Genomic DNA, 12017 nt, shown 5'->3' on the forward strand with positions numbered 1-12017 from the left:
TTGAGGTTCTAAAAATCTTTTCTACCAGTGTTTCAATTTGAGACCAATTCTCAAAATATCACCTATGGTGCAAAGTTCCTGCATTAAAATCTCTCAGGGAAGTCAACTTGGATACAAATGATTTAGCTTTCATTCTGTGCCTTATCTTCACCAAGCACTTCTTTTACAATTCAGTCATCTATCAGCTCTCCAGTCTGTCTGGCAGGATGTCCACTTCTGATGTACATGAAATGATTCAATTTAAATGATTCATTGTAGGCTCTCATATCTTTAGCAAATTGTTTCTCAGAATATCTTTTGGCCAGACTTATTATAATTTAAAATTTAATTTGCAAGAGGGGTTTTTTTTCCCTTTCTATTTTCTTTGGAGAAAATGTCAACTTTTGAAAGATGTCTTCTTGTTTCTAAGAGATTCCTTAACTCTGCTATAAAACCCTCCTTACCTCTTAAAAATAAAATGTAGCAACAAAAAAAAGTTGGAGGTCTTGATAGATGTTATATTATTTTATCCAACTTCTAATTCACAGTCTTTGAAGAGCCGCTTTAATACCTGCAAGCTTCAGCTTCCTTATAACAAGCATTCTCATTTTTATGACTAGCAAAGGCAGAAGGCTGGCATGGGAACTGCAGCATTCAGTTCCCCAGCTCAGCTGTTACCAGTGAACTTTCAGTTCAACCATGCAAACATAACCATAGTCCAAACTTCTACTTACTGGGAGCCAGGTAAGAACCAGCTTTGCTATCCCAGACCCCATATGCTAACATACTGAAAGCAACACTGATGCTTTCTGAAGTCACTGCCTTCTCCAGGCTTGAGACTGGTGTCAATGGGCTTCCTCCTTTGAAAACACTCATGAAGTTACCTCCTTCCATACCTTCATGGTAGCAGGTTACTCCTCCAAACATCACGGTGCTTTGTTCAATGTATTATAACCAGGATCAGAACTCTTGTGAGTTACAATGTGTTTCATAATTTTTTTTTTTTTTTTTTAAGAAACACATATTCAAAGACTGCAAACAGGATGCAAACAAAGGGTTTTGTTTTGTTGTTGTGAAATTGTAATATTTGGGGGTTTGACTAGTTTAGCTTATTCGAAGAATTAACTCAATCTTAAGTTACAGCCTATGTCAAGTATAAATGGCCTAATGCCATCCTTATGATTAAAGATGGTTAGCTGAGAATAAACAGATTTGATTCAACGATGATCAGTCACTGATTTGTGTAGTTGCACTAATGTTAATCCAGAAACACAGATAACTTGAATTTAAAATTAAGAGAACTAATTATAGGTTACTCCAGTTACCTGTATAGACAAACTTCCAACTGAACCATTTGATGTGAAACCCTGTATACCTCTCTCTACGTTGAGGTGTAGACACTGGGCAATAGCAGCAACTGCTCACCACTGAAAACAGTTCCCAAATGCAGACAGAGCGTAAAGAAATCAGGCTTGCACTTATGCTACATTAGAGATTATTTTTACCCCCCTCCCCCTTCAACCAAGACTCTCCTCAGCTTAAAGAGGACACAATACAAATCACGTTTCCTAGCACTCCACGCTGATAACCAGCGGAGATCATAGCATTGAAAAGGCTCAGTTAACAGCATAAGCCCTTTAGAAGGAACAGAATTAAGAGAGCGTCAGCTGCAAATAACTCTACTGACATTGTTTCAACCTGACATGCCAAGGTACACAACTAAGCAAAATCTTAAAACTAGTTCCATATTTAACAGATTCTTTTCTATGAAGAGTCCCTGGTCATTAGCAGACAGAGAAAATTCTCATGTTATTACAACTGAACTGTTAAGAAGTAAAGCCAGCTTCAGCAGAGAGGAAACAAAAAGCTGTATGTTTATTAAACTGACTTTCAAAATACCAACATTTGCCAAGGAGGTCATCATTACTGAATACAGTTCAATAAATGAAGGGGGGGGGGGGGGGGGGGGGCGGATCCTAAAAACACAGGCTGTTGTTGAAATTAAGTCAGTATTAAGTGGAAGAGACTTTTAAGGAAAAAGTTCAGTTTTCAAACACTTATTCTTCATTCACTCCACTCAGCTTATGAATAAAGCCAAACCAGACTAGGCTGGATAGAAACACAACTATCTCCACTGAAAATTCACGGTGATGAGCTGATACACATCTAGCTACATTTTTTAATGCTCACAAAGATTCAGCATTTTTAAGCCATCAAGCACAGACTTACTCCTAGGAGTAAGGAGGAGGAGGAGGAAGTTAAAAAATTAAGTAAAATGTGGTAGAGAGAGCATGACACATTTAAACCCATTTTGTTAACAGTTAATGCTAGCAAAATAGAATGATTTTGCCTTTTGGAAATAATATTTAATTATAATCTAGATCTGTTCTCTTGTAGTTAATAAGCTTACTGACTTAAAATATGCCAGTCTGCAATTTTGAATCAGCATTTTCAGCTTTAACTCCAGCATCACATAGAAAGAGCTGAAAAATCTGACCACCATGTCACAAGCTACTGAATAATTATACCAACTCTTTTTTCCAGAGCCGTTCTTCATTAATTCATAATTAACAGGATTTGATAACACAGCCTGTACTACTAACTTGTAACAGCCTGCTCGTGTCAACTGAAAAAGGACAAGTATTTTGCCTGGTAAACTCCAGAGCTCCAGCGCTTCTCCCTTGTTTCGCAGCACCCACTCCCTGCAATTCCTTCTGGAGATGCCCGCCAAGCTCCTCTGACCCCTGCTGCAATCAGAGACTTTACATGAATGTTGTCATCTTCCTCCTCCTGCCTTGCATGAAACTGCTTTATCACACAGACCGAGGAATTTGACAGGGAATGAGATATAGAAACTTATCTGCTGCCAGCAAACCGCTTCCATGATAGGGGCATCGGAAAGGGAAAACGGCGAAGAGCAATCCAACACTCTTCAACACGTTCCAGGCACTTGGAGGGGGAGGAAGGAGCAAAACCAACAATTCAGGATTTTGGCGTAAGGAAAATAATGCCTTCAAAAGATACACTGGCTGGGAAAGACTGAGTGTCTTTTCCCTAAATCCACAACAGAAGTAATATCTACAGAAATTCTGCACAAACCCAAGGACCAGCAGCATGCCCAAGGAAACAGGATCTTTGCTTCAAGTGCTCTATTCACATTTTAAAAGGCTGCGTGAATTTGGATAAGCCTTCCTTACTACTACGGATCATATAAGTAGCAGCAATTCTGAAAGTATCCTAGGGTGATGTTTTCCTCTTACTTTAAAAGCTTCCTCATCCTCCACTACTAAGCTCTCCTCCTTCAGCTTTCCATCACAGTGAGAGAAGCAGTGCAAGTGCTTGAGCTTAGTCTGATCATACCAGAGAAACTTTGGGTTTGGCTCTTTTGAGACAATACAATCATCAGCTTGGTGCTGAGGATACAGAGAACCAGGTTCTATTTTGTAATGGCAATCTATGTTGAAAATTATGGTGTGTTTAAAACAATAATTAAAAACAAACACAATCAACAACCACACAACCCTTTCACATGTGTAATAGAGCAAGAGGAGCCACACACAAACGAAGTGCTTTTTCAGGAGAAAGGCAACAACTGTAGAAACACTGAACATGATCTCCTTTTGTCTTTTTTTTTTTTAATATTCTCTTTGATTACTTTAGCTTGCACAATATATATCCCACATTGTATTTCATTTGTTTACGAGTATCTGGGCAGAGGTCCAGTGCTTTGATGCAACTAGTCACAGTGAACAGCTCAGTTCAGCATGAGCACTACCACCAGCAGGGAAAGCTGGAGAGGTGGAGGAGATACAGCACCATTGTCACGTCCAGTACAGGACAGGGTTGAGACCAGCCAAGAAAACAGGAACTGAATTCCAGAAAGTTTCTTCACCTCAACAGAAAAAGTCCAACAAATGAAGGACTCCAGAAAAATACAGTCGTCTTCATGATGTTAGTTATCTTTTTCCAATCTGAATGAGAAAAATGCAGAGTGCAGATACAGCATGAACAAATATTACTGTCTGCAGCTACAAATATTTAGTGAGAAGATTAAGTCAAAGACTCAGACTTTTCTGCACTGAAACTTCTCATGCTAGGAACAAAAAAAAGCTTCAAACTGATTTGCTATAGAGAACGAGGTATCAGATTGCATGGTTTTACGAAATGTGCGTGAGCCCAACCGTGTGTTTAGTTTTCTTTTTGTTAACATACTGCAAGACCAACTTCTTTTTACGAATATTTACTGGAAACAGGCATTTAAGGCAGAAACACACTTGTATCACATATTCTGCCTCATCATTCATGCAGACAGGATTATCTAGAGTCACTGACATTTGAAGAGCCCCACCTGGGTGACTTAAATGGCCCCAATTAAAAAACTAACCAAAATAAGAAAGTTCACCCTGACCATGGGGCTCAGAGAGGACAATAAAGGCACATTTAACAAAAGGATTCCAGGCCTCTAGGATGCTAAAGTATGGTTCCGTTAGGGCTCATAACGGATGGAAGACAGAGAATATAAGCTTTCCATGTCTGCATGAAATGACATATATCCAGGAGTAAACACTTATTGAACACGTACCCTTGCTCAAGCCTAGGAAGGGGTGTGCCTAAATGGCTTTTGAGCCAATGCTCATCCCAATTCCTCCTTGCTGGACTGGAAGGAAAATGGAGATACACACTTGGTGATGGTAAAATAGACAGACATGTTGAAAGACTGGTGGGGGAGGTGGGGGGGAGAAGGAGGCGGGAAGCATCAAGAGCATGCTTAAAATAGTCCCACAAACAAGAACATCTAGCCTCTCTCTAAGCTTAGAAAGCCCAGGGGCTCAAAAGCACCAAAACTACAGCAGCCTGGTTAGAAACATGACCTTCACCAGCACTGCTACAGTCATCCTGCAAAACAGATATGCTCCCGTACTGTGTGTGTGCATGCGGAGGGGAACAGGACACTAAGGACTGACGCTTTAAGTAGGGTAGAGACAAAAATTTTGGTCAATTCTACATTGGTAATATGCAAAAAAACCCCCTCAAACTTTGGTAACTGTCCTACTCTGCCCTACCTTGACCTCTTCCTCAGTACTATGTGTAAGGGGATTTTAAAAGTCTAATTTCTAGCAAAATGAGTAATGCTAACTGGGACATAGAAATGTGCTTCATATCAGAGAAAGGCATTACCCGCTGCTCTCAAAAAGCATTTAAAAAAACAACTTTACAAACTTGCTGAATTTTAAAGTAGAGTTTTGTGAGGTGCTTTCAGAACATGGCTCCAACAGATCTGTTGACTGTTTTAACAATTCAGGGTCTGAGCCCTCCTCATACGAACAACATGGGACAACAGAAAGGGAGCGCAGTTTGTCCAACAGCTAAGCCGACACTGAATTTTACTTAACCAGGTTAAGTGGTTGGGGGTGATACTGCCAGCCTCTCTGTATTTCAGGGAGAGCTTGGGGTTTTTATTATTTTTTAAGAAAAATCAATTCAGGTGATAAATTTGAACACGGATTTAGGTTAATCTTCCATCTTACTGTATTTTTGTACTGTTTGCTTTTAGACTGTTCCTTAGACAGAGCAGGAAATAAGAAGGCAGTCATTTTACCGTGTTCTCCCATCGTTATAATGCAATGCACCAGATTGGAGTTATTGAATAAGTTCATAAACCCCCAGGTTACATTCTTCTTCATCTGCAGCCTTGCCTTTCAAGTGAGCTCTACTCTTATTAAAAGGATCAGAAACTGTCCTCAGGCATACCCTGTCTTTAAAGATGAAGCTCCAGCTACATTTTATGGAAAAGACCTCTCAGTTTGTACCTTTGCCAAACCGTGTAGCAGGTTTAAACAATTATGCAAGACAGTGGATTTCGATTCCAGGCTCCTCTTACTCAGTCTCAAGTTTTAAAAATAATATTTTTCTTTCTGCTAGGGCACTCCTGAAATAAAATGCTCCAGACAGTGATGATCCAAAGGCATTAAAGAAAAAAGTTACAGCTTAAACAGTGTGACACAGATTATGAATAAAGAAACCCTTCCCATATGGAAAAGTTTTTAAAAAATTGACATTTCTTTTCAATATGCGTTAATCAAAAAGACAGTAGTGAATTCTGACTGCTTTAGACAGAAGAGAATCAAAACTCTTGGGATACATTACACAAAAGAGCAATTGCAAAGAAGGAAGAACAATCCTATAGTTTTTTAAAACTTAACGATTAACAGTGTTTTCTCAATGGCTGGGAAAGTCTGCAGTTTGGAGCCAGCCACATGTTACTTATCAATGCTTCAAATACAGGGTGAGTAAGAAAGGCCATGTCTGGTTCCTTTTGCAACAGGGAAAAATCTCTTTTGAAGTCCTTCTGAGGGACTGACGGGGGAGAAAGTGTCAGGAAAATGATCTGACAGGTTTTGCACAGTGAGGGGCAAAAAGACGTCTGGAGTAAAATCTCTTGTCTAAATTGGGCAGAGAGATGGAAGCCTCTCCTTCAGCACTGGAGACGCCAGATAAAAAGTCTGAGATTCCCTTGTATCTTTTTTCCAGCCACACATGAATTCCTTTTTATGCTTTTTGCCAGCTTCTCCTCTTACCAGGAGCCTTCAGGAGAGGCCAGTCCAGCACCGAAGGGACCGTAGCCACGCTGGGGCTCCGTGGACAGCAGTCTCTCAAGTTTCCAGGAAAACAACTTGCATTTTCAACACCCCAAGCATCACAGAAGACCTCAATTTAAAGGTGGAGGTGATCACCTGAACGATCTTAAAGCAAAGTCAAAAGACTAAGAAATTACTCTGTTTCTTGAAATGAAAGGCATTATCAATTAATGTGTCGCTGACAATATCGCTGTTTTGCTCTGGGACTGGATTTATGTCCTGTATTTTCAATTCTGTGCAAATAACTCACCTGAGAAGTTCTGCATTGCCTGTAATGTAAGTGTAATGATCCACCAGCAGGGCAAGAACTAGACACATTTCATTTTTACCAGCACTGTAAGTTACTCTGTCCTTTCTTCTAAATTTCCATACTTTTGAAGACACCAACCAAAAAGAAGACATCCATTATTTTTTTTCCTCAATCACGAAGATAAAACAAATGCTTGACATAACCAGTCTCTAAAAGCTGTATTAAAAGGAGACATTTGAGAGATTACTCCTATGTAAACTGTACTCTTATCTATAGCAAACTGCTTTTGCATGTGTTGCATGAGCAACCCGCACAGCTAAAAATATGCAAACTTAGCATTAACTTCTCAACAGGGCAGAAAGCTCCAGAGTTCAGTACATCATCACTCGCAAGTAACAATTTCATGCACCCTTAGTAGAAGACAACAGCTCCGCACTATTCAATTTGGAGTGCACAGAAGTATGCAGCAAGCTTTTATTAATAAAAGCCATTGTCTTTACATTTTGATAAAGTGGTAATGTTTTGACTCCTTCCTTGCTTCTGCCTCATAGCATTGCAATTGCAAGGTATGTGTAGCATTTCACAGGTAATATTTCACAACAAATAAAGGAGAAAAAGCTTTCTGCAACTCAAAAAAAATTCCCCAAGAAGAATCCCGGCCAGGTGTTAGCAACAGGATTATTTTAATACAGTCTTTTTAATTACATAACAGGCATGAAAACATAAGTTGTAACACTGTTATTTTAATCAAGGACTGGGGAGCTGTAGAAAACAAAGAATACTTCAGATAAGAGTTTAGGCACTAAAATCCCTAAAAGATTGCACTGCAAGAATGTTTGCTGCCTATTATAAAAATGAAGACCACAATACAATATATGTTAGCTGTACCACAGTAACACTTGTAAGACATAATAGTCAGAAGTCTCTGAAAAGGGTACAAAAAACCCCCAGTTCCTTGCTTCTAAAATATAGGCTACCTCAGGTTTTGCTGTCTTCATGCCCCTCCTTTTGCATCTTTAGGAACTGTACACATAATGGTTAAATAATGTGCTGAAGTCTGCTAATTACCATGATGAATGTCAAAGCTGCAAGCAACACATTCACTCATCTTTGGTGATGCCGATCATCAGCTGGTCAGTGTACCCAGTCTTACAAATAGGTAACATCCACCTCACTGTGGCTGAAACTTGCAGGACACCTCGATATCCTTATACATAGGAAATTCCATTACATATTTAGAGCAAATATTATGCAGTATTGTTCAGACTCTTGCACGCACACCCCAAAGCCAAGGTACAATTTCATCCCACAAAGGTATTTTGCACAACATTAATGAGATTAAAGTTATTGTGAGGGTTTTTTGTCTGTGCTTTTTAATAAAACCACTTTAAAGTGGCAGTTTGCTGATTCAGTTCCCCTCCTCCCCCTTAAAATCATTACACTAAATTATGAGAACACAGCCAAGAATTCAGACAGTAAAATGTTTTAGGTACCTTGATTTTTTTCCACAGCTCTCCTTGCTCTAGTAATGTAGTTGACCTGTAAAACAGAAGAAAGAGATTACTGACTCCTGGTAGGCTTTTCAATATTACTGGAATATACTGTACACTTAAAACTTAAGAAAGCATTAACACAACATTTAGTTTCTTGAACTCTTTTTGAGACTATTTCATTGAATTACATTTTACTTTATAATAATATAATGCATTTTTCATATAAAAAAAATCGCAAAGGGAAGTCTCATTTAAGAGTGCCTAGTTGGGAATCTTGCCATTTTGCCTCATGCACACTGGGTCACAAATCAGAAAGTAAAATCCAGCCTACCTGCTGCATTTTTAAACTAGAGCATAACAGCCACAATCCACAATTCCTCTTCTAGCCCGGCAGAAGTCGAACTCTAGAGCAGCCACTATGCTGCCGAGCAGGCAGGCTCTGGTCAGGTGGGGAGCCGGGGAAGGGAACACAATACTGCTCTTTGAAGGCTGACAACTGCTGGTGTGCAAAGTTCATAAGGAAACAACTGCCTTGCTCTGACCTTTTCCCACCACTAAGCAGCTATGGGCTTTCATCTTGCCTTCATCTTCTAACACAAAAGTAAAATGAGTAAATTAAATAGCAATTGTTTGCTTCTATCATCTTTTGTCTTCTCTGTCTTTGAAGACAAGTTACCTTCAGTCAAACCTGACAAATTATTTCCATCGGCTTCCTTTTTCCCTCAACCACTCCTCCAAGGAAAAGCAGTTATTTCCTGGAAGACAGGGGCCAGGCTCCTTGATTTCATACATGCATACAAAACATATGCTACATTTTCTTTTTTAAGATCTATACATTGCAAATTAGACATTTTATGTATTGTGAAAACACTGAGCTCAGCCTACCATCAGGCACAGGCAGTGTTTCTCACCAACCTGTTAACCCATTTTTATTCATCGGGTTGTAACAGCCTCTTTCAGTCATCACCAGCTTTTCCTTGTTACTCTTCCATGACTTCAATACAGTACCCTCAAGCATTACTGTTTAGGTCTTCTCAGTATATTGTACTACAAATACTTCACTAGTTTCAACATTTCAGCAGGCTGGCTATCCTACTCCCTATCATCACTAAAGGCTGGATTATTCAATGTTCTCTATGAATTTCAGCTGTAAAGAATTGACTTCTGAAAAAACAATATGCACAAAAAGAAGGCAAGTAGAATTACACAAAATTAATGTAAGACATTATTGTCACAAGATACTCTGAAGCAAAAAAAAATTCCAAGAGAACCATGGTTAAAATAAGATGTTATTGCATGCGCACTCAAATTGTCTATTTTCCCTGAATTACTTTGTTACAGAAAGTCAGTTTCTTGAAAAATAAATGTTGCCATAAATATGGCATTAGTTTCAGCAAGTTTGTATTTAGGAATGAGCAATGTACTTATACACAGTATTAACACAGGTAAACAGCCACAAACCTTTTCATCTACTTTTAGACTTGACAGGAATACAGATTTAGGGAATAGAATTTGCTCTAGCCAGGTGCTCTGTGTGGGGCTTGGGCATATTTGCTTATTTTGCTGTCCTGCCAACTGCTCCCTGGCAGAGCACACAAAGCGATGGCAGTGACTAGGGAAAGAGGAAGCGTATTGGCATCAAAATGTCGTGTTAGAGCAGGAGTCCTCCACAGCATCAGGAATTTAAACACTTTAACATGACTGTTTATTCTTGGCATGAGTACAGTTTATTTTTCATCTACTTCACACTGCTAGAGATAAGGGAATGCTATTTCTATGCAAGTTCCTGATACGTTATTTTAAGCATAGCCGTCGCCCGCAAGAAGAGATCCCATCTTGCAGGCTAGCAGCTACTGTTTCTAGAGGGCATTGGTAGATCACTCTCAGACATGAAAATTTAATATTCTTCCCAATTTTGTCAGCCCCAGCTCCAATAGCACTGGTTGGTAGAACACAGAGGTGCCCATTTATGATGGTGTTTAACAGTACTTTAGCCCTCTCCAGAGTTGCACAGTACCCCTCACCCCCATGGGGGCCAGCAGAGCCCCAGGTAAGCAATGGCCAGCTTGCTCGGCTGTGTGCCCACCTCGGGCACTGGAGAATTTGGAGACCTTACAGCTCTCAGCAAAAGGAGGCAGCAGGGAAAACAGCTGAAGCCAGGAACCACGACACTCCAAACATCATATTTGCTTTTCAGCAAATTTTTTTCTTCCCTTCATCACAAGCTCTTTGCTACAATCCCTTTCTTCTTCACGTCCCTTCTCCTTAGTATCGCTCAATGCACTTTCTCAAGCTCTTCCTCCCTCCCCAATTTAAAATTCTCATTAAAAAACCTAAACAAACAAACACTCCCCCACACCCAACAAAAACCCCTCGACAACTGTGAAACTACTATGACATTTGGTGCCATGACCTAATTCACTCTGCTTAATCCATCTGGGTCTTTTCATCCCACTCTACCTACCCCTTGAGTATGGGCAAGAAACTCTTTGACGTAGGCACTGGCCAGCAGTTGTCTTCACTGTGCTTAGCATTCTTCAGGCCATATTCTCAGCTCTTATTAATTAAATGCCTATATGGCCAAAATACAATTATACATCATTATATAATATACAATATACAGTAACAATGGATGCATTATACAGTAACAATGGATGCAGTAACAATGTATATTATTAATATTAATAATATACATTATACAGTAACAATGGATGCAGATTGTACCAAGAATAGGAAAAAGAAAATCTGAAAAGGAATAACAGTCACACAGTAAAGAACCAACTCAAAGCCAGCTCTCAGATCAGGGAAAATAACTGAAAGACATTCTTGGGTGAATAAATTAAGAAGAGAGATGGATTTTAACTCAAGATGTGACAGCAGTAAGACAAATACTGAATATGAGCAGCTTCAAAAAAAATTGGAACATATCTGAATTAATGCATATGTCAGAAATCAAACATATTACACAAATCCTAACAGGATATTGAAAATACAAGTACAAATTAAATATTAAATGAGGGTTTCAGCCTGTAAGACAAAAGGATTTGTGCGTCAGAGATATTGTTTCTCTTCTTGAGAACTAAAGTGCAAAAGCCACTTGGTTATTTGAGAGCTAGCTTTCCCCCACTCAGAGAAGCGACATTTTAGAGCTGCATCCAGAAACTAGGAGTAATCACAATGACTGATAGTCAAGGAACTGATGGGTTATCCCAAAGAAACACCTCCTGGAATGAAAATATAGTCATCTTCAACTATTCATATTATAATGGCTGATCAGCATATATTAGGAAAATACACTTCTGGTTTGAATCCAAACCTTGAGTATAAAAAGCAAAGCCCTATTAAATATTTAAGAGAATTTTGAGTTCCAAACTGAAGAGCTGGTAAGTAATTTCTTTTTTTAACAAACAAAACCATCAAAAGATTGTGCAATTCTAAGAGCCCTTAAGGAAACAATTGGGAATTTTTCATAACATGGTATTTCCTTATACCACTGACCACAGGAATGCAAACAGTTCCACCAAACGGAGATTTCTTCATTGGAAACAACTGACAATCTAACCATGTTTCCATCTTTTCCACTCTCAGTGCTCAGCATACAAAATAGATGACATAATAGGATACAGAAGTGTCATACCAGGGCCACAAGATATCTTT

At 39.1% G+C, this 12017-nt stretch overlaps 1 protein-coding gene across 7 annotated transcripts in view; it reads right to left on the reverse strand.

Annotated features, from left to right (window-relative positions):
* Positions 1 to 12017, reverse strand: part of ADD3 (adducin 3) — a 101702-nt gene that overhangs the window by 57648 nt on the left and 32037 nt on the right. For all 7 annotated transcript variants that reach the window (XM_075504575.1, XM_075504571.1, XM_075504577.1 and 4 more), the window contains one exon: positions 8361 to 8406. The gene's annotated coding sequence lies outside the window, so the exon portion shown is untranslated. The remainder of the gene's footprint in view (positions 1 to 8360; positions 8407 to 12017) is intronic.

This window comes from Mycteria americana, chromosome 6 (genome assembly GCF_035582795.1).
Source record: "Mycteria americana isolate JAX WOST 10 ecotype Jacksonville Zoo and Gardens chromosome 6, USCA_MyAme_1.0, whole genome shotgun sequence".
Taxonomy (NCBI): Eukaryota; Metazoa; Chordata; class Aves; order Ciconiiformes; family Ciconiidae; genus Mycteria; species Mycteria americana.